General features: G+C 37.4%; 1 protein-coding gene across 2 annotated transcripts in view; it reads right to left on the reverse strand.

The window, feature by feature from the left end:
* GLRB (glycine receptor beta) overlaps positions 1-22,788 on the reverse strand; it is a 130,987-nt gene that overhangs the window by 103,779 nt on the left and 4,420 nt on the right. The window lies entirely within an intron of this gene.

Consider the following 22,788-nt stretch of genomic DNA (forward strand, 5'->3'; position numbering starts at 1 on the left):
GCACCTGGCTCCTGGCTTTGGATAGGCATAGTGTGCCAGCCATAGTGGCCATTTGGGGAGTGAACCAATGGAAGGAAGACCTTTCTCTCTCTCTCTCTCTCTCTCTCTCTCTCTCTCTCTCTCTCACTGTATAACTCTGTCTGTCAAAAAAAAAAATTGGTTGAAGCCAAAGAACCCAAATAAATCAATAGATGCCAAGGCTCCTACCTATCAAAGTTAGTAATCAGCCCATCTGTGCAAGTCACACAAAACAGGCAGCTGAAGGCTGGCTTTATGACCTTTATGCAACATCTACCTCAACAGTCTACAAGGGAAGGCTGAACACAGCCAATCTGAGAAACTCTTTGGAAGACGTGCTCAGAGTGCTGTAGCATTTTTCCTACTCCCTGTCACCCCCCGCCCCCCAACAGAGGCACCATGAGCAACTATACACACACCAAGCCACCTTCACAGGAACAACAGCACCCAGCAGTGCCTTCTTTTGTTCTAATCATAAGGAATGCCACATTGAAAAAAGCAAGGAGTTGCCTGTGTTATCTCTCCAAAGAGCAGCAGAGAGAAGTCTCCCTCTTAGGAGGGAGACAGCAAACTTAAACCCAGCACCAAGGCCCACTGTGAAAAATTCAGTGGACCCTCCCAGGCCCATACCTGTGAAGTGAGGATTGGGAGCTTCCACAGCCAGGCAGCCTCTGCCACCTCTTCCCCAAGTGCAAGCAGAAAGCAAAAGTCCAGCCCCCCACCCCAAGCCTCTCCCACACAGGGAAGCCAGGAGAGGTAGCTTAAGACCAAGCCTTGGGGCCGGCGCCGTGGCTCACTTGGTTAATCCTCCGCCTGCGGCACCGGCATCCCATATGGGCACCGGGTTCTAGTCCTGGTTGCTCCTCTTCCAGTCCAGCTCTGTGCTGTGGTCTGGGAGTGCAGTAGAGGATGGCCCAAGTGCTTGAGCCCTGCACCCTTGTGGGAGATCGAGGACACTCCTGGCTCCTGGCTTCAGATCAGCACAGCTGCAGCCATTGCCATCATCTAAAGAGTGGATCAGCAGATGGAGGATCGATCTCTCTCTCTCTCTCTCTCTCTCTCTTTCTCTGCCTCTTCCTCTCTGTGATTCTGCTTTTCAAAAAATAAATAAATCTTTAAAAGAAAAAAATATATATACACACCCAATATCAGGGCACTCAAAATCATAAAGCAAATATTAAGAGAACTAAAGGTAGAGGCAGATGCCAATAAAATAATACCAGGGCGCTTAAACACTACATTTTCAAAAATGAAAAGATAATCTAGACCAAAAAATCAACAAAAAAACTTAGCAAGTTAAATTGTTGCCTAGATCAACTGGACCTAGCAGACATCTACAGAATTTTCCTCCCAAGATTTGAAGAATACACATTCTTCTCAACATCACATAGCGCACTTTCCAGCACAAATCATATGGCAGGCCACCAAATAAGTGCCAACAAATTTAAAAGAACAGAAATCATCAAGCATCTTTTCAGACCACAATGTAATAAAACAATAAATCAATAACAAAATAAACTTTGGGAACTATACAAACACACAGAAATTAAATAACTTATTCCTGAGTAACCAACTGGTCAAGGAAGAAATCAAGGAGGAAATTTAAGTTTCTTAAAATGAATGGGAATGGAAACACAACATGACAAAATCCTAAGGGATAGAGCAAAAACAGTAGTAAGAGGGAAGTTTACAGCAACCAATGCCTTCATTAAACAAACAAAAAACCTAGAAAGATGTCAAAGAAATAAACTACTATTTCACCTGAAGGAATTAGAAAAGCAAGAACAAACAAACTCAAAATTAGTAGAAAGAACAAAAGAGAGAGAGAGAGAGAGAGAGAGAGAGAGAGAGAAACCCAGGGCATAAATAAATAAATAAATAGAGACTAAATAACAATAATACAAAATAATACACAAGTAATCAATGAAAGGGAGAGCTGCATCTTTGAAAAGATAAAGTTATATACTCCCCTCTGGACTAGAAAAAGAGAGTGTATACAAATACATAGAATCAGAGAAGAAAATGGAGACATAACAACTTATGACTGACACCACAGAAATACAAAGGATTGGTATGATTATTATGATCAGTTATATGACAACAAATTTGATAATCTAGTAGAAATGGATAAATTCTTGGATATTTATAAATTACTAAGATTGAATCACAAGATTACAGAATATCTAGGCAAATGAATAACAAGTAGAAAAACTGAATTAGTAATAAAAAGTATCTTCAATAAAACACACTCGAACACACACACACACACATACACACACACCTAGTACCAGATGGCTTGATGCTGAATTCTACGCAACATTTAAAGAAGAATTAACACTAATCCTTATTAAATTATTAAAAAAATAGAGGAAGGAATTTTCCTAAACTCATTCTATGAGGCCAGAATTACCTTGATGCCAAACCAGACATGACACATAAAAAAAAGAAAGCTACAGGCCAATACCCTTGATGAACATATATGTAAAAATCTTCACTAAATACTAGCAAATTGAATTATTCAGTAGCACATTTAAAAGATCATTCACCATGATCAAGTGGAATTTATCCCAAAGATGCAAGAATGTTTCAACATACACAAATCAATAAATGTGATATCCGGTATCAACAGAATGAAGGACAAAGATCATATGATCATCTCAATAGATACTGAAAAGGCATTTGAGAAATTCAACATCATTTGTGGTAAAAACTCTTACCAAATTAGAATCATAAGAACCATAAGGCAGCAAACTTAAGCCCATATATTAAACACCAAAAGTTAGTATCCTACTGAATGGGAAAAAGCTGAAGGCTTTCTCTCTAAGATCTGGAACAAGACAAGGATGTCCATTTCCACCACCTTTATTCAACGTAGTACTAGAGGTCCACACTAGAGCAATCAAGCAAAAGAAAATAGCATCCAAGGGGCCAGCACTGTTGTGTAGCAGGGAAGGCACCACTGCCAGTGCCAGCATCCCATGGGGGCGCCTGTCCTGGCTGCTCCTCTTCCAATCCAGCTCTTTGCTATGGCCTAGGAAAGCAGTACAAGATGGCCCAAGTCTTTGGGTCCCTGCACCCACGTGGGAAACCTGGAGGAAGCTCCTAGCTCCTGGCTTCGGATCAGCACACCTCCAGACATTGCAGCCAACTGGGGAGTGAACCATCTGATGGAAGACCCCTCTCCTCCACCCTCCTCTCCCTCCTCTCCCTCCACTCCCTCCTCTGCCTCTCCCTCTCCCTATCCCTCTCTGCCTCCCTTTCTCTCTGTGTGTAACTCTACTTTCAAATGAATAAATCTTTGAAAAGAAAAAATAGCATTCAAATTGAAAAGCAGGAAGTCAGGTGGTCACTGTTTGCAGATGACATGTTCATATAAATAGAAAACCTCAAGGACTCCACAGAAAAGCAATCAGAACTAGTAAATTCAGTAACATGCATGATTAAACATCAGTGTACAAAAATCAGTATTATTGTGATATATGAGTAGTGAAGGATCTGTAAAAGAAATCAAGAAAGCAGTCTCAGTTCCAGTAGCTATAAAAAATAACATAATGTCCCTGGAAATAAATTTAAGCATAGAGGTGAAAACCTCTATAATAAAAACCACAAATCATTGCTGAAAGAAATTGAAAAATACACAAAGAAATGGAAAGATGTCTTCATATATTGGAATTATCAACAATGTTAACATATGCATGCTACCCAAAGTGATTTACAGATTCAATGCAATTCCAATCAAAATTCCAATAACATTTTTCACAGATACAGAAAAAACTACTAAAATCTGCATGGAACCATGAAACCTTGAATAGTCAAAATGATCTTAAGCAAAACAACAAAGCTGGAAGTATTGCAGTCTGACTTTAACATTTACTACAAAGCTAAAGTGATTAAAATAGCATGGCACTGGCATAAAACCACATCCATAGACCATGCGACAGTACAGGGATCCTAGAAGAAGACTCAAAAATCTGCAATCAACTGATCTTTGAGGAAAGTGCTAAAAACATGCATTGGAGAAAGGACAGTCTTTTTAATAAAAAGTGTTGTGAAAATGGGATATCTAGATGGAGAAAATGAAACCAGGCCCACACGTCTCACGATTTACAAAAATCAACTCAGGAAGGATTAATCAGAAATATGAGACCTGAAACTTTGAAGCTATTAAAAGAAAATATAGAAACCTATATCCCGGTTGCCCCTCTTCCAAGGCCAGCTCTCTGCTATGGCCCGGGAAGGCAGTGGAGGATGGCCCAAGTGCTTGGGCCCTGCACCCGCATGGGAGACCAGGAGAAGCACCTGGCTCCTGCCTTCGGATCAGCGAGATGCGCCAGCCGCAGCGGCCATTGGAGAGTGAAACCAATAGCAAAAAGGAAGACCTTTCTCTCAAAAAAAAAAAAAAAAAAGAAAAGAAATCCAAGCACTCTTGAAACTCACCCCCAAGAAGTGTATAATCGGGCCAGTGCAGTGGCATAGTAGGTAGAGCTGCCGCCTGCAGTGCCAGTATCCCATACGGGCGCTGGTTCAAGTCCTGGCAGCTCCACGTCTGATCCAGATCTCTGTTATGGCCTGGGAAAGCAATGGAAGATGGCCCAAGTCCTTGGGCCCCTGCATCCATGTGGGAGACCCAGAGGAAGCTCCTAGCTCCTGGCTTCTGATCAGTGTGGCTCTGACCATGCAGTTAATTGGGGAGTGAACCAAATGCCTCTCCTTCTCTTGCTGTGTAGCTCTGACATTCAAATAAATAAATACATATTTTCAAAAAAAAAAAAAAAGAAAATATAGGAAAAACATTTCAGGACATTGGAATGAAAAGGGCTTTTCTGAATTAAACTCCCAAAGTACAGGAAATAAAAGTGAAAATAGACAAATGGGATTTCATCAAACTAGATAGCCTTTGTTTAGCTGAAAGAAAATCAAAACAATGAAGAGCACCCATAGAACAGAAGAAAATATTTGCAAGCTATACATTTCACAAGGGATTAATATGCAGAATTATATATATATACATATGCATATATATATATACACATATACATATATATATGGAATTCAAACAACTCAATAGCAAAAAAAAAAAAGGATCCAACTTAAAAATAGGCAATAGATCTCAAAAGACATTTCTCAATGTGAGAGATACAAATGACCAACAGGTACATGAAAAAATGCTAAACACCATGAATCACCAGGGAAATGCAAATCAAAAGACTTTACAGAACATGTATGTTTATGTAATGGAGATAAGAGTAATAAAGTTGATAGTCTATTATCTATCAGAAGATTTCAAGCCCTATAACTCTTTGAATAAAAATTTTGCTTTGAATTTGAGTACTAATTAAACAGCAAGGTTAGAACGTGCTGACACAGTGATACCAAATGAAATCTCTCATTTTATTTCCAAACTTTTAATATTGCCTTTAAGGCAAACAATTACTAACATAATTTCCCCTTAATATTGTGAACCTCATAGATTACTTGGCAAAAAAACAGACAAAAATGCTACCCAAGGTCATATTTTCCATTTGTCTAAGAGTATCTGCCATTGGGGAATCACTCCAGCAATTTCACCTCTTTCTTGCATCATAAATTTCCCCTCTCTACTTACTAAAACCTTTTCATCATCTTACAAATATGTTTTATTATCTCCCATCTGTTAAAAACCTTTCCAATGATCCTACCTCCAATCCAACTGCAGCCCATTTTTATGTCTTCCATTTTAAAATTCCTCAAATTTTAATATTTACAGCCTCCAATTCTTCTTTCCAATATTTTTTGAATCCCGTGTAGCAATGCTTTTGTAACTGCCATCTACAGAAACAAGCCTTGTCAAGGTCAGCAATGTTATCAAACTTCAGGCTGAGTCCCAACCTCCAACTCTTGATCTAACCAGCACAAAGATCCCTACCACCTTCTTACAAATATTTCTCAACTTCAAGTGATTTCCACATAAAAGACATCATGATTATTATTCAATCTTACTTTGCTGGCTACTCCTCCTTATTCTCCTCTCTTTGCCTTTTCTTTCACTTTGTTTCCAATCACTTCTCAAATATTCTACTTTTCTAGATAAGTCAATTTCTTTAATGAAAAAAATCTTTAAATTCATTTTAAATTCATCCTAGTTCTGGCTTCTGCCTGGCCCAATTCTGGCTGTTAGAAGCCTTTGAGAGGTGAACCTGTAGAAGGAAAAAAAACCTTCAGATTCCCCTAATCTCTTATCACCTCGCAATACAGTCTTCAACGAACATCTACTAAACACTGCTCCTCTAGAAATCTCCATAGCTCTCGTCTTCATTTAACTCTGTACTGGAATCCTGCCTGATCAGAAAGGCATTCCTTATCACTGTGCATAAAGTAGCCACTGCCTGCACACTTGATTGCCTAAGCCTGTTCCATTTTTCCATGTAGTACTTACTCGTGACATAACATTACAGATAACTTTATAAATATGACATTGCATATACATAAATAACATTTAGATAACATTATAAATCCTGTTTAGGCATTTATTTTCTGTATTATTATTATTATTATTATTTCTGTAGTATTAAACTTTCAAAGCATTGTGATTTTGTTTTCTTCACAACTACATGTGCAGCCCCTAGGACAAGACCCAGGACCACATAGATAAATAGTCAGTAAGGATCAGAAAAAGATACTTTTTTGTGTTCTAAGTCAAGAATTTGTTTAAATATTGTAAAACCCCAAAATATAACATTATAAATACATTCAAAATACTAATAATTGTGTCTTTTATTTAAAGTTATCTATAAAATCCACAGATAATCTAGAACTGACTATACCAAATTAATTCTGATAAGCCAAAGAGGCACAATAGTTCCAGAAATGAAGGAGTTATTCTTATGGTAGATATTTTCACTGTAGCTTGAAATATCAACTTACATTTTTTAATTTTTTTTCAGATTAGCTTTTAATTTGTAGCACAGTTTCCATAGACTCCACACACATTCACTGTTAACATCTTATATTAGCAGGATACATTTGTCATAATCTATAAACCACACTCAGCTCCCTTGATTATTAATATCCCCTATTAGTATATTTGTCACAATCAATATTTTCATGGTCTGGCCAATTAACTATGCATCAATACTTCCAAGGTACTAGTTTCCCAGCACATGTGGTATAAATATTACTATGTCTAAAAATTTTTAAATCCTCTGAATCAAAAGAACACATTAACTTACAAAATTAACTATTTTTTTGGAAGTATAAATAATGCCTCTGTGAACATTCTTGTGCATGTCTTCTGGTATACATGTGTACACATTTCTGCAGAGAACATGACAAAAAATAAAATGGCTGGGAGAATATCTGTTCAGTCTAGCAACTGAGATTCTCACAACACACCTTGGAGTGCCCGGATTCCATTCTCAGCTCCAGCTCCCTGCAATGCAGACCCTGAAGGCAGCTGTGAGGGCTCAAGTAGTTGGATTTTGGTCATTTCCTATTAGGTTGTCAGCCCTTTTCTTAATAATTTATGGAAGTTGTTTATATATTCATGACAAGAGTCTTTACTGGAGTGTGTGTATGTGTGTATATGTGTGTGCTGGAAAACAACTCAAAGGTTCGTGAATAGCAGAACAGAAAAATAAAGGGTGGTGGTGACATAATGGGAGATTATGAATGAATCTATCATCATCACCACATTTAACACCAGGGATGAATCTTATAATGAGCAAACGAAGCAGTTATAAGAATATATACTGGGCGCCAGCATTGTGGCATAGTGGGTTGAGCCGCCTCTGCAATGTTGGCATCCCATGTAGATGCTGGTTCATGTCCTGGCTGCTCCGCTTCCAATCAAGCTCACTGCTCATGTGCCTGGGAAAGCAACAAAAGATGGTCCAATGGGTTGGGCCTTTGGTGAGGGAGGAGGGTGAACCAGAGGATGGAAGATCTCAATTTCTCGGTCTCTTCCTCTCTCTCTGTAACTCTGCATTTCAAATAAATAAAAAAGATATATACTGGAATATTTCCCTCTATATGTAACTTAAAAATAGGCACAATTAATTGAACATGACAGTGAATAATTGGAAGAGGACAGAGTGACTTGCAAGGTTTTAGGCATGTTCTATTTCTAGATATAAGTTCTGATACACATAAACGTTCATTTAATTACATACTTACTATTAGTATACTTTAGTGTAGGTATATTATACTTTTAAAATGTTTTAAAACAAATACACAAAATTACTTTAGTGTTAATTATGTGTAACACATCCATAAAGAGTAAGCATGCACAAAAACCAGAGCTTACATAAAGCAACTAAAAGATTTTATTTTAATACCATATTGTTTGGTATTTTGATATTTATAAATGTTGTCTTCACTGAATTATACTCCTTTCAAAACACTCTAGCCTTCTTTCTTCACTTGATGGTCTTTACCATGAGGGCTATATTATGTTATTATGTGGTTTAAAAGATTACTCTTTTCTAACTCTGAAAGATTGTCTATTGCTTTTTATCCCTAGAAATTAGAGCAAAGGGAACTACACACTTCATACTTCACTTCCCTTTCAGATATGCCTTTGTAGATCTTATCTATGTAGACAGTACAATATGAAGAGTAAGTCATACACTTTTTGTTGATGATAACAGCTCAAAATGATTTCTTATTTACAAAACTCCCAATGGTTACTAACATTCAAATCCTATTAATTGAACTGTTGAGTGTTCTTATGTGGTGGAACATACATCCATGAGGAAGAAGACTGGGATATGGGCTCAGACGCAGCCTTCTGCTATTTAGAGAGAAGCTTAATGGACTTTAAATTTCAGTAGATGACTGTAAGTAAACCTAACATGTTGCTTGAAAATGATAAAAGGATATAAAGGCAATTAAGATGAAAAATGTATTTCTAATGGTGAAGGTAATAAAAATAAATATAAACATAGTGGCAAGAGAGACAGTGAAAAATCTTGGGAAAAACTGGTCATCAGAGGCCTCAGTGCAACTGCAGGGTGGGCCCTAGGTAGGGGTTACTCTTGGGAAAGCTATTTTATCTTTCGCGACTTCAGTTTTCTAAACTCCCAGATAAACCGGGATTGACTGATGTGTAAGCATGTTCAAAGAGTTAGCCTAAAATGCCCACCTGGCTACTAGTGACTAATTTTATGACCTTCTGAAGGCTACATTAACATTCCCACATCCTAAGGTCTTCATCTATAAAAGAGTGAATTATGTTATGTGCTAAACAGATTCACTGTCAGAGCCCAATGATGTCTCCATGGTCAAGCATCTGGAGCCCACTCTCTCTTCAAGAAGGCAAGGCAGCCCTCACATTACGTTTATCCAGAGAGCTATGTGTGATAAGGTAACACATATATTCTCCCCATGACTACATTTTCTATCTTTAAAAATTATCCTCCATAATAATAGAAGAATGACACCCAAAGTAATACTGAATATGACAAATTCCTTTACATTCTTTTTTAAAAATCCCTAATACCACAAAAGTAATCCAACTTTGTAGAGCATTTATAGTTTAGAAATTACTTGCACATATAATTCCAAATTATATGCTCAAAGAAGCTATGTGAAATAGGTATAGATTATTATTTCCATTTTACAGATAGGAAAATTGAGGTCTGGAGAGGCAAAATGATTCTTATTCAAGGCCACAATATGTTATGTTATATATATATATATATATATATATATATATATATATATATATATATATATGCTAAAACAAAACCAAAGTATTATGATTCAAGACAATACTGTCTCCATTATTTAACTTCCAGTGTAAGCTTTTCCACAAATTACCCTGAGAATTTCATCAAATCAAATTGTTAATGTCTTTATGGTACAGATTAAGGCACAGACCCAAGGGGAACTGAATCAGTAACTGAATGAACTGGAATTTAATTCTCATGTGTTTTAATCCAGTACTTCCTCCTCTGTATTGATTTTATTTTGCATTTATCATTATTAATTTTATTTCAATTGCTTTTCAAATCTGCATAGATTCAACAGAAGATAATTCATCTCATAGGAGATCTTAGCTGGAACTAGATGATAAAGAGGTATATAACAACTTAAGAGGAAAGGGATGGCACAGATTCGAGGAAAAAGTTAGAGTACAGAAACCACAGGACAGGCTTACAAAGGGAACTGGCTGTCCAAGGACACTGAGAACTGCAGCGTAACAGGAGACATGCTGGAGGTATAGTGCAGAGCTGGAAGAACTGGCCCCAAGCAGCGAAGTAAGCGATTGGATAGCCACTGTAGATCACAAGTAGCTTGACGCTATGATAGTTCTCAAAGTGTGGTTCTCAGATCTTGAAGGTACCCAAGATGCTGTCAGGGCATTCATAGAGTTGAATATTTTCATAACAATAATGATAATTAATATTTACTTTTTCCATGTTGACATTTTCTATGATGGTTCAAAAGTAATGGTGGCTAAAACTATTGCTGTATTCGTATAAATCAAGAATATGATACTTAAATATACTAATAGTCATTGTATTCTCCATCACCACACATGAGCAATAAAAAAGAAAAATGAAATACAGAATTCCTGGGGCCAGTACCGCAGTGTAGTATGCTAAGGTTCTACCTGCAGTGCCGGCATCCCACATGGGCACAGGTTCAAGTCCCGGCTGCTCCTCTTCCAGTCCAGCTCTCTGCTATGGCCTCAGAAAGCAGTAATGATGGCCCAAGCACTTGGCACCCTCCACCCACCTGGAAGACCTGGAAGAAGCTCCTGGATCCTGACTTCAGCTCAGCTCCAGCCATTGCAGCCATCAGGGGAGTGAACCGGAGGATGGAAGACCTCTCTCCCTGTTCTCCCTTTCTCGGTCTCTCAAATAAATAAATAAAAATCTTCTTTTTTTTTTTTTTTAAAAAAAAAGACAGAATTCCTAATTCCTAAGCAATGTTCCTAAATTAGTAAAAACTATTAATCTTATGAAATTTTGAAAATTAACACCATTTTTAATATTCTGTGTGATAAAATGAGGAGTATCTATATAGCACTTCTGCTACATGCCACAATATTAAAATTGTTTAAAAAATCACTTGAGTGATTGTTTGAGCTCTCTGAATTAAATAATTGTCATAGAAGAGCACTGTAATGGAATTCAATGAAAAATATGGTAATTCAGACTCGGATATTTAGGAAACATTTTTCCAAAAGTGGATGAAAACAGTATGTAACTTAGAGAAAAGCAATGGAGAAGATTTTTTGCCAATGATAAAATGTGCACTTTCAAACAACTGGACTTTTAAAAGGGGCGATATTGGCCACAGTTTCTCAATCCTGACAGACTTTCCAATGAGACAGGAAGTGAAGATGATGCTGTAGGATGAAATGTGTCAACAGTTAGAAGACCTACAAACCCAGCAAACCAATACTTTCCAAAAAAAAAAAAATGCATGATGTTGTAGAATCATGTTTTTGAGCAAAAGATTGATTCAAAGTGTGAGACAGATCAGTGGATTTAAATACAATAAAATGTTCATGATATGATTTCAGATTTCACATTGCAATTATCTTTTTTAGGAACGAGTACTTGTAAAGTTTTGGCATGACATTAAAGAAGACTATTCCCAATTATAAAAAGCCTATTAAAATACCCTTCCCTTTTCCAATTATGTGTCTGCATGAGATCATACTTTGTTCACATACTTCAATCAAAACAATATATCATGATGAACTAAATGCAAGAACAGATATGAGAATCCTGCTGTCTTCCATTAAAGCAGTCATTAAAATTATACACAACGTAAACCAATGACCCTCTTCTTGTTAAATTTTTAAAGCAGTTAATTTTCATAAAAATAAATTATTAATGCTAACATCAAATGGGTACAGTACCCATTTCGGTTTTTAGGGCTTTTTTCTTCATACTATTTGTTGAACTCTTACTCAGTGTAGGGTTAACTATACAATCATTAAGTAAACTGAAAATAAATCTTTGAAAGAATTAAAAGTGAGAATGCGAGAGGGAGAAGGAAGAAGGGTTGGAGATTGGGTGGCAGGGGGGGTAAGGGGGGGAAAGTATCACTGTGTTCCTAAATTTGTATCTATGAAATACATGAAACTTGTGTAAAAAATAAAATTTAAAAAAGAAAACTAAAAAAGAAAAATAAATGGGTAAAGTATTTTAGATGACTGAATAGATGAATATTTTTAAAATATGTTTCAAATTGTAATAAGCAATGCCAACTAATATATCCCATATAAAATTAAGCTCTTTATGTCCTTAAGAATGTTTCAGATTGCAAAGAGTTCCTGATACCAACTATTTGAGATCTAACGCTGCAGAACAGAACAAAGTGGGAGGACAACACAGAGTTGTAGAGTCTAAAAAGTAATTCCAGTGACAGATTTGCAATGACATGATTAGGATCTGACAAAGACCTCAACCGTTGAACGTAGATGAAAAGTGAGATGCAAGAGTCACTTTCAAGCAAGAACCAAAAGAATGAATGACTATGACATGATAAAAGTAAAAATGCAGGAAAGAACTGAAGTTGTTTCTGATATTTCTTATGAAGGGCTTTGTAGAGAGCCAGGGGACACAAATAAAAGAGCCAGGTTAACACATTAGATAGTTAACACTGAGGTACAGTTGGAAATTAAAAACAATTACCTAGAAATCACAAGGGTAATTAGACCTAGTGATAAAGATAAATAGATACAAGTATAGATATAGAGATAACCACAGATATGAGTAGAAATTACTCAAGGGAAAATGGTTGAGTAAGAAGCTAAAAGAACCAAAAGTGACCATCTCATACAACTTAATATTTTGGGACAAAAAAAAAAAAAGAGGCATATGAACATCGCTACAGAGCTTTAGTCAGAGAGGTAGAAAAAGCCAGGAGTGAGTAAAGTGCTGAAGCCCACATGTAGGGTGAAAAATATGGAACAGTTTAAGGTTGTAGAAAATGGAAAATAAAGAAGGATTTAAAAGAAAGTCACTAGATCTGTTTAAAAGGAATCAATAAATACCTTTACCAAAAAGGACAATGGTGACAAGAGTCAATAATAGGAGAAAAATTAAATCTGTTACAACAACGATGTATGGCTTTTGTCATTTAAGAAAATGCAAGTGAAGGAAAGGGAAGAAATAGTGAAATAGAGTTCGGGAAGCATGGGTGATTGTAGGCTTTTAGTTCAAGACATGTAGCAACTTGGGCTGGCATTGCAGTGCTGTGGTTTAATCCACCACCTGCAGTGTCAGCATCCCTGATGGGCACCAGCTCATGTCCCGGCTGCTCACTCCAATGCAGCTCCTTGCTAATGTGCCTGGGAAAGCAGCAGAAGATGGCCCAGATGCTTGGGACACTGTCTTCCATGTGGAAAATCCAGATGAAATTCCTGGCTCCTGACTTCAGTGTGGCCCAGCCCCAGCTGCTGAGGCCATTTGGGGAATGATCCAGTAGATGAAAGCTCACTCTCTCTCTCTTTCTCTTTCTCTGTAACTCTGTCTTTCAATTAAATAAATGTAGCAATTAACAGAGTATGTAAGACAAGTCAACAAAATAGGAATATTATATATACGTCAATTCATATGTATACATAAATATATATGATCCTTCAGTATGTTTGTAAATGCTTAGTAAAACCAGCCAAAGAACAAAAGAAAATTGAAACATGGGAGAGCAGAGGCAAGCAGGGAAGAGATGGGTCACAGAAAAGAGTGGAGGGGATGGGATCCAGGACCTCAACAAAGGGAGTTCCTGGGCCAGCGCTGTGGTCAAGTGGGTAAAGCCATCACCTGCAGCTATGGCATCCCACATGGGCACTGGTTTGAGTTCAGGTTGCTCCACTTCTGAACCAGCTCCCTGCTAATGTGTCTGGGAAAGCAGTAGAAGACAAACCAAATGCTTGGGCTCCTACACCCAGGTGGGAGACCCAAAAGAATCTCCTGGCTCCTGGCTTCAGATTAGCCCAGCTCAGGCTGTTGTGGCCATCTGGGTAGTGCACCCAGTGGATGGAAGATGTCGCTCTTTCTCTCTCCCTCTCTCTCTCTGTAACTCTGCTTTTCAAGTAAATAAACAAATCTTTAAAAATAAAAAATGGAAGCTCCTATTTATCTAAGATAGGAGAAAGAGAGAAAAGCAAAGGGGGAGGTTAGTGAAAATAGAGACACGTTAGGGGAGTCCTATCAGTGGCCACTATTCTTTACAGTACAAGTCAAAACTTTATGCTAAGACTGAAAGACTGAGACGGTAAGAGAGAACAACACAACTGTTAACACGTAAGGAAATGGATTTTGGAACCATTGTGAAAACACAGCCACAACTAGAACACAGAAAATAAATCAATAAAGACTATTCATAACTGACACCATCTACATTTGTAGAACTAAACTGAAAATATTATAGATGAAGCAGGCAAATGAAGTTAGAATTTATGGATGATATTAAAGCTGCAATAAGACCTTTGGATTATCTTCTCAGCCATGCCTGTGGTGTCAGTGAGTTAAACACGGATAGAAAGGACATCACACATCCACTAATTAAAAACTCAGTCTTTTCTATTAGATTATCCTCAGGAAATTGAGTTAGAAACTTTCCTGAATAATCATCAATTCCCACTATTGTTTTCTTACATGAGGAGTAATAAAGGTCACATATTTAAGTTATCCAACATATTCCACTGATTTAATTAAGTGTGATTTCCAATCATAGCTTTAGAAATACAAGGTCATATTTACATTTTTCAGAGGAACTATTTTCATGTACATAAATTTGAATCATTTTCTTCAAGAATTTTAAGTATAACTTGCCATAAAATATCTATGGTAAAGGAAATTATTTATGAAGAGGTCTAAGCCCCCCTAGCAGAGCAATGACGTGCCAATTTCAGGTAGCAGCACAAGGAAAGTAAGAGGTACTTTTCCAAATATAATCTATTCTTTGTGTATTACAGACATGATTTACCATTAGAAGAAAATATATTTCTGTAAGTGAAAACCCATAATTTGTGAAAATGTTCTAAAATGCAGAAAATCCACCTTCCAAAACATTATTCTTCTTTGAAGTACAGATGAATATCTACATTTTGGTAAAACATCTCCGAAATTAAGTCCCTTTGTAAATAACTGCAGGAAACAGAGTTTTGGGGTCAACATTGTGACACAGTGGGTTAGGCAACAGCCTGTGACTCAAGCATCCCATACAAGCACTGGGTCAAGGCCCAGCAGCTTCACTTCCAACCCAGCTCTCTGTTAATGCACGTGGGAAGGCAGTGGGATACAGCCCAAGTGTTTGGCCCCTGCCACCCACGTGGAAGATCTGAATGGAGTTCCTGGCTCCTTGATTCAGCCTGACCCAGCCCCGACCATGGCAGCCATTGGGGGGCAACCAGCAAATGGAAGATCTCTCTCTTTCTCCCTCTCTCTCTGTAACTCTGCCTTTCAAAGAAATAAATGAATAATTTTTTAAAAAAGGAAACAGAATTTTGGGTATCTTTTTTCTACTGGCTACATCTGACTGCTACAAAATAAACAACCAAAAATACAAACAAAAAAGTTAGTCCTGAATATACAGACCAAAATAATCGTAAGTAAAACTTCATTGTATCATACAAGATATAATTGCCTAATGGATAAATAGATGAGTGAATGAAAGAATCAGTGAATCAGTGAAAGCCTGGGACTTTTAAGATCAAACTTTGCACTACACAAGAGAGATCCACAAAGATTAAGCGACTTGTTGAATGTCAATACTGCCAATTAAGAACAGTGCTGACTGACATGTAGCAATGTCCTGCTGTATCACAATCCCTTTCCATCATGACCTAGTAGATATACCAACTGAATTTTAAACAATACACATTTAGAGACTTTGTTATCCTTAAACATGGTCCCAGTGAGCCAGTGTCCCATCAAAAGATTAATATTTAATTTTTTAAATAACCAGTTACTCATTTAATTCCATTTTACTTGACAAGCATAAATGAGGGTCCTATGCAAAACATTTTAAAGTAGGTAGGATATAAAACTATATATGACCATCTCATCTCAAGTACTTATAATTCAGTTAGAAATTTAACACTATAAAGTATTTAACTAGAACATAAAAGATCATTAAATCTACCTGAGTGCCAAAACATACAGCAAGAACAAGAAGGATTCTGGTAGGTCATTAAGTTTAACACTATCTCTAATCACAGGCGCATGAGATCTCAGGAGGAACAACTTCAAAGTACTCTTGATTTTTCAGGGATGCTCGAATTGGATTGAATCCCTGCCCATGATATGTTTAATCACTCTAGTAACAAAAAGCCTCACAAAGAACTCCATTTTCTCTTTGGACAGGTCTACAACCTTGAATTTGAACTAGTCTTCTTCGGTATCCCTCTCTTGGCTTATACAAAAGAAGTTAGTTCATCTTACATGACAACAGCTAAAATAGCATGTGATTACTCTTCTGTTCTTCAAAGAAAACCATTCATGGTGCAATGATTCAAACAACACATGGCAGACTTTCCCAATCAAGCAGATATCAACCATGATTCTCTGAACCATTTCCCATGTAATTCTAAGCCTAAGTTTATAAACTATCACAACCAGAATTTAACACAATACTCCAGGTGAAATACCCTCCATGAGATTAACATCTTTTTTCTCTTCATGTACATTACATTTCTACAATGTATAAAATATACAAATAGTAAACAGCCACAGAATGTTATTAATTCACATTACATGTATTCTCAATTAAAATTTTTAATTATTTAGAATGTCTTGTAAGGCAAGGTAAGATAAAGCAAGATAAAACCTGAAGAACTAATAAATGTGGATAGATTACCCATGTAGCTATCATTCCAAACATAAAAATGTGGAGGCATAAAGAATAGAAAAGTAGACACAGGGCCAACTAGTCTTTCTAAAATAAGAGCAGTTTTCAAATAAAGTTCGGAATAAAACTTGGGGAGTCCTTGAAAATCAGGGGCTCAGAGAGAAATACAGACAGATGCACAAAGACTTCCTACACACTGGTTCACTCCCTCAAATACCTGCAATAGACAAGGCTGGGCCAAGCCAAAGCCAGGAGCCAAGAACTAAACTTGAGTTTCCCTCATGGGTAGAAGTGATAGCTACTTGAGTCATCACCTACTGCCTCCTAGGATGTGTATTTGCAGGAAACAAGAATCGGGCGAGGGGACAGGACAAAAACTCAGCACTCCCACATGGGATAAGGGCATTCCAACTAGGATCTTACCCTCTGTGCCAAACACCCACTCCTAGATATTTTGGATGGTTGCATGTAAGAACAGAAATGAAAATGGAAACATTAAGTCAAGGCAGATAATAATGATCACAGGAAAATAATCTACTGAAGTTAATCATTAGAAAAATATCACAATAGATATTCTGAAAATGATAGTAAAAAGAAATTCAGTGAATAATTTTAACATGATGATACAGGAGATCATTTTAAGGGAAAGAAAAACAGGTTCTATTTAGGTTTCATGCCTGAGTAACTGGAATAATGAGGATGCCAATTTCAAACACTGAGAAATTATTTGCAGAGGGAATATCACTAATTTAATTGATTGAAAAATAATAGCATGCCATTAAAGTGGAATTGTTCAATAGGTAGTAAGAAAAGACATAAACAAAATCAGAAAAAATTCAATGCAGAAAAATAATAATAGCAATGCCAATGCAGGCTATTTTCAATTCATTTGATTTATGTTATCCATATCCTTTTCCAGTCATACTCTCATCCTTTGGCCTACATATTTGTGTTGCACATCACTTTAGGAAGCAAGAAACTGGAAGTAAACTAAAATCATTCTATTCTGCTAATGAACAGTAGACAGAAGCATCAGAATAGGAAGATTACTAATACATAATGTACGATGGCCATGATTATTCAAAGTAATCCTACCCTTCTTACCACATGGAGAACTGACGTACACAAATGCTATCATGGAAGGATACATTATCTCTCTGAAGGGGCTGAAAGAATTCTCATGATACACAGCAAGTACATTTACCTTTACATGCAAATTTTTTAGTTTGTGAACAAACTAACAGAAAGAAGCTACATTTTTCCCAAAACACACACAGAACCAGAATAAAGTTATTTATGCCATTAATTTAAAGCTAGAAGGTCAACAGAATAAAGGAAGGGTAAGTTAGAAGACAGGGTAAAGATACGCTAACACGATCACACACTGTAGTAAACAATAGCAGCTTTCACCACTTAAAGACTCAGTATTAAACTTCCCATACCTAAGATACAGAATGAGCCAAAAAATGCATGACAGGAGAGATTTCAAATGCAGCTTGTAAACATACTAGTTGCACTTACTCTGAGCTCTCAGATGTTTGACATTTAAGTAGACCTCACCAAAAGGTAGCCGTTTCCCCTAGCTCAGTGATGGCAAAAATGCTAAGATGTGCTAAGGGGGTTATACAGCCTGGAAAGTTCACAGTTAAAAGTGTTATATCTGTTTTGAGCAAAATAGAAACATTAAATAATGTTGTTGGGCTTTGGTAGATTCCCATTTTGCTTTTATTACTGTTAAATCAAAATTCTGAAAAGGTATTTTGGTATATTTGAGTTGCATACAATGTGCATACAAATACAACTTCATACATCTATGCCCTTATCTTATAAATTATGGCAGCCATTAATTAAAAATTTATCATCCTGTGATCATTATTTGTTGAGAACTCTAGTAGCCCAACAGATTCCTTCCCGTTGGCTTAGGCCGTATGAAAGAGAAAAAAAAGTCTGAGCTTGAGATAGCTAAAAACACTTATTGTTCATGAAATCTGAAGAAGAAATCTGCCACCGAAGGCATCTCCATCATTATTATTAACACACAACCCAGGTACATATATTTTATACAGTGGATCTTCTTAAGTCAATGCACCAAAAATGAATGCTGATCGATGTTTAAGAGTGGATCAAGAGAAAAGCTGTAAATCATGATTCTCTACATCATTCTGCTACTGGATAATCACAAGGCTGTAATCAAACGCATTATGTGGGAATCACAGAACCACAAAACACCACACTTTAGAAACGGCCTTAAATATCACCATCTTGTCTAATGGCCAATCTACTGAACGCTTAAACTTTCCTCTAAAATTTGCCTGCTGAGTAATTATCCCACTTGCTTGAGTGCCTCGAGAACAATGAACTTCAGTACCTCCCTTTTCAGTCTATTATATCTGGCCAGAACTCTGTTCCAAAGTTCTCCCTAATAGGAGCCAAAAATATCCCCTCCCCCAGGAGTTTCTAGTCCTTAGTCCCAGTTTCAACTATTGGTGTCAAGTAACAAAGTCTACCCTCCCATTTACATCACTTTTAATTTGCAGAGAAACTTTAATACCTACTTCAGCTCATTCAGCTCATCCTAATATGACATAATTTTAATTACATCTAAAATTCTTATACTTCTGACTTGAAAATATTGACCATCAATGCACAGAAAGCTTTGTAAACTATGCCCTAAATATTCCTAAGTAATATAATTAACACAGATTTAGGGAAAACAAACACCATTTAAAACCATGCATTTGTGTGTGTGTGTGTGTATGTATGTATGTGTATGTATGTACATTCATTGTATCATGAGTATATATTATGTCATAATTTTTTCCAAATGAAATCTGCCAAGAAATGCTTCCCCCCACTCTATACTTGTACAAGTGATTTCTGGACCAAAATGCAACTCATACTTCAATGGTGATAGGCCAATCACTTTAGCCATTTAAGATCATATTAGATCCTAACTGTTTCACAAGTTCACTACATATCCTAATATCTCATATTTGCATGAATGATCCCTCTGCATAGTTTTATTGTGGCCACTGAATATCCTTAGGCCAAAATTTCAACAGGAAATATAATCTAGGACAAAGGTATTTCACTAATTCCCCAACTATTAACTCACCAAATTTTCTTCATATAGTGATCATATTTCTAAACACTGTTGATAAGGACCCTATAAGTTATCTTCAAGTAACTTCGCCAAACTCAGGTATTATGATTTTAATAAGAGATAGCCAAATTTGTTTAGCTTTTCACTTATTCTTTGAACCCATTTTTATTATATGTATATTTTATGTTGGGCACGATGTTATCCTCTGGTGACTAAGTCAAAAAAGACACTGCTCTCCAGGAGCTTACAGTCTAGTAGTGAAAGCAGACCAAGCTGATGGTTACCACACAGTACGATAAATGTGAGCAGTAATTAGAGAGTGTGGTTATCTAAACCAGAGGATCGAGATAAGGCAATGTTTCCCAAAGGTGATATGGTTAGAGTTTAGGAACATAATGGGACAATCAGCATAAGCTGCTGGATATAGGGAGGTGGTGATCCCTAGAGAGAGCTTAGATATTCCTAGAGACTTGGAAATTAATAGTGAATAAATGGCCATTATAATCAGGAATTTAGGTAAGACTACTGAAGCAAGAGCTAACTCAGAAAGAAGGAAAGCCTTAATACTTCAAGTAAAGGGAAAGACATGGAGATGTGAAAAAGCCGGTGTGTAGGAGACTTGACCAACTTGTGCATTGGGTTGGGAGAGGATCAAGGATGGGGAAGATATTGCTAGAGGGGTCACAGGTCATTTGATTAAGAACCTTCTCTGTAGAACCAAGAAATCTGAACATTATCCAGAAGGCTATGGCGACCCACAAAGGGTTCTCAGTATTGGAACAACCTAATTAAATTGAAGATTTAGAAAATATACTCTAGGTCAGTGATAGAGAAAGGTAAGAAACAGGAAGACTTTGTTTTTAATGAGTCAACCAAAGGCAGTGAGAAGGAGTAATTAAAGCAATGCCCACATGGGAATGAAAAGAATGCAATATCTCAGAGATGGTAAACACTGAATTAACAATTCTTGCGATTTCTAAATTTGAGAAGCTAAGGTAGAAAGAGAAAGTCTAGAGCAATCCTCAGGGCTTTAATGTGGATGGGAAAGAAAGTGGTGGTGTCAACTCCTGAGGATTGGATAGGAGTGATGGTGAGGGTTTCTGAATTGACATTTCATCATTTTTGAGCAGTGTGGTCAGGATGGGACAGTCAGGTTGAAATACTTGATGCAAGTGTGTGGCATTCTTTAGAGAAATCAGCTGGAAATTTTGACTTAGGAGTCAACAATGAATAAACAGTAGTTACAACCATGGATTTGGACAAAATAACTCAGGTAGAATAGAAAATCAGAGGAAAGACCAATACGTTAAGGTCAATGTTAAATCCGAGCTGTAAAAAGGCAAGCGTGTCTAAGGACTTATCTAAAATGTTTTTTACAAATGTAAAGCTCATCTATTATTTTAAATACATACTAAATTTCTACAGTTGTTGGAAGTAAATTGATCTGGTATTTTATCAACTTGCTACTGCTGTATAACTTACATATCTATCTTTCGATTGATCGATCTATCAATCTATATAGGGTGGGTGTGTATCCCAAGAGTTAAGAAGCTGGTTTTCATTTTGTAATACCAGATTCCAATGCTCACAGCCAGCTCCTGACTCCAGCTTCCTCTGTAGATTCTTGGGGGGAGAGGAGGCAAGGAAGGGGAGTGGAAGCCAGTGATTATTCAAGCACCAGTGGTCTTCCTGTCACCCTCTTAGGAGACCTGGATTAAGTTTATGGATCTTCATTTTGGCCTGGCTAGCCCCAGGCCTTGCAGAACCAGTGAATGGGAGAATGCACTCTCTCTCTCTCTCCCTCTGTGTGTGTGTATGTGTATGCCTGCATCAAAATTTTTTTAAACAGAAGGAATAATAGCATCAATTCATGATTTTCTAGCATCTCAAAACAAAGTAGCATTTAAAAAAGAGTTAAGATGTCAAGAAAAATTTAGGGCCTGACAGAAGCTCAACATCAAAATTATATCCTAATGGGGCCAGCACTGTGGCACAGCAGGTTAAGCTGCTGTTTGAAACACCAGCATTCCCTATTAGTATGCCAGTTTGAGTCCTGGCTGCTCTGCTTCCAATCCAACTTCCTACTAATGCACCTTGGAAGGCAGTAGACAATGGCCCTAGTACATGGGCCCCTGCCACCCATGTGGGACACCAACATGGAGTTCCTGGCTCCTGGCTTCAGCTTGGTCCAGCCCTGGCCACTGTAGTCATTTGCGGAGTGAACTAGCAGATGGAAGATCTCTCTTCTGTTTCTCCTGCTCTTTCTGTCACTTTGTCTTCCAAATAAATAAATATATATATTTTTTTTAAATTAGGGTCTAGGGGGCACAGCATTAGGGCACATCAGGTTAAGCTGCCTTCTGCCATGCTGGCACCCATATGAGCAGCAGTTCAAGTCCCAGCTACTCCACTTCAGATTGATCTCCTTGCTAAGGCACCTGGGAAAGCAGTGGAAGACGACTAAAGTACCTGGGCCCCTGCACCCATGTGAGGGACCCAGATGAATCTCCTGGCTCCTGGCTTCGTGCTGGCCCAGCCCTGGCCATTACAGCCACTTGGGGGAGTGAACCAGAGGATGGAAGATATCTCTCTCTGGCTCATTCTCTTGCTCTTTCTCTTCCTCTCTCTGTAACTCCACATATCAAATAAATCTTAAAAAAAAAAAAATAGGACCAAAAACACAAAGGAACCCAGATCTTTTATTTCTCCTATACTTTAAAAACTTGTTTCTCTGGTTCTAGTTCTCAGTCTGTGGAGGAAACTGTTGTAACAGTTAAATGGGAATCCTGGGGCCTGCACTGTGGCACAGCAGGTTAATGCCCTGGCCTGAAGCACCGGCATCCCATATGGCCACCGGTTCAAGTCCCAGCAGCTCC

Source organism: Lepus europaeus, chromosome 8 (genome assembly GCF_033115175.1).
Source record: "Lepus europaeus isolate LE1 chromosome 8, mLepTim1.pri, whole genome shotgun sequence".
Lineage (NCBI taxonomy): Eukaryota > Metazoa > Chordata > Mammalia > Lagomorpha > Leporidae > Lepus > Lepus europaeus.